The sequence below is a fragment of the Penaeus monodon genome, chromosome 21, assembly GCF_015228065.2.
Source record: "Penaeus monodon isolate SGIC_2016 chromosome 21, NSTDA_Pmon_1, whole genome shotgun sequence".
NCBI lineage: Eukaryota > Metazoa > Arthropoda > Malacostraca > Decapoda > Penaeidae > Penaeus > Penaeus monodon.
This window is the reverse complement of record NC_051406.1, coordinates 41,846,746-41,847,952: the sequence shown is the minus strand read 5'-3', so window position 1 is coordinate 41,847,952 and position 1,207 is coordinate 41,846,746.

Below are 1,207 nucleotides of genomic sequence, written 5' to 3'. Positions count from 1 at the left end.
TCTGTGTTTACATCGCGGGGTCATCCACCACGGCCACAACCCCCCCTTCCTGTCCCACGCCGCCGCTGCACGAATGTGTTGCAATCCATATATTCTTTGCAATCTAAACAAGTGGTTGGCATCTTGCGCTTTTCTCCGTCCGCTGATGTCAAGAAAATCTAGCTTGTTGCGACCCAAAAGTACCAAGGATAAAACTGTTTTCCAAATGCAGGAGCGGAGACGAAATGATTACGATACTTTTCGTACACGAAACTAGAATAATAATGCAGACAGCAAGTGAAACGAGGACTAAGTCATGACGCCACAAATAATATGCGTAATTAATCATAACCTACCGACGCTATTAATGGTGCACAGGAATAACAACGAATAGTAATTAAGCCGTAAGCCGCGACACACGAGGACACTGGGCTTATTAGCGTAGCCAAGCAACACGGGTAATGCCAGGTAACAGACACGTAACCAGGTAACAGTGCAGCCAAACGCCGCGTGTCAGTCAGGGCCACAACACCGACCGTTGTATTTTAGACCTCCCTATTTCCGGCGCTGCCCCCCCCCCTCCTCCTCTCCCCCACTCCCACCGCGCGCACAGGTAGCCAACCAACCACCTGGCACCTCTATTTTTTCCCCTTTTGATAGGCTGCTTATCGCGTGCCCACTATAGCGCGACGAATATATAAATAATGGCAGCGAGACAGTAGAATCCGGACCAAAATAGGGCCGTGACAGGTAAGTTACGAGGGCAGTCCGGGAGGCGCTGTTGGCGGGAAGGCCGAGGCGCTGCACGTGTCGTACCTGTTCGGCTTCATAAATAGTTGATGGGTTTTGAGCCTCGTCGCTGGCGGTTATTTCAGGGATCGCTCACAGGCTCCCCCCCTGCGAGGTTAAAAGTGGTAGGATGCCGGGCTTAATATATCGGTGGGAACCCGAAGTAGTGTAAGACAGCGTGGCGCCCAACGTAAACACGCCAGCTCTGCCGCCATTCACAAATAGAGCAGCTTCTTATAGCTTGACTGTTGCTTCCACTCGAGTAAACCAGGTAGAAGTTACCTGTGACGTCATCACAACAAGAAGCACGTGGCCTTGTTTATATCCTACACGCGCAAGGACGCGCCGCCACAGGGGCCGCGGAATAAACTCTGCTCAATGAGACATGAGTGTGTGGTTGAGATGCGCCGGACAGGCTGCTTGCTTCCTCAATCAAGGA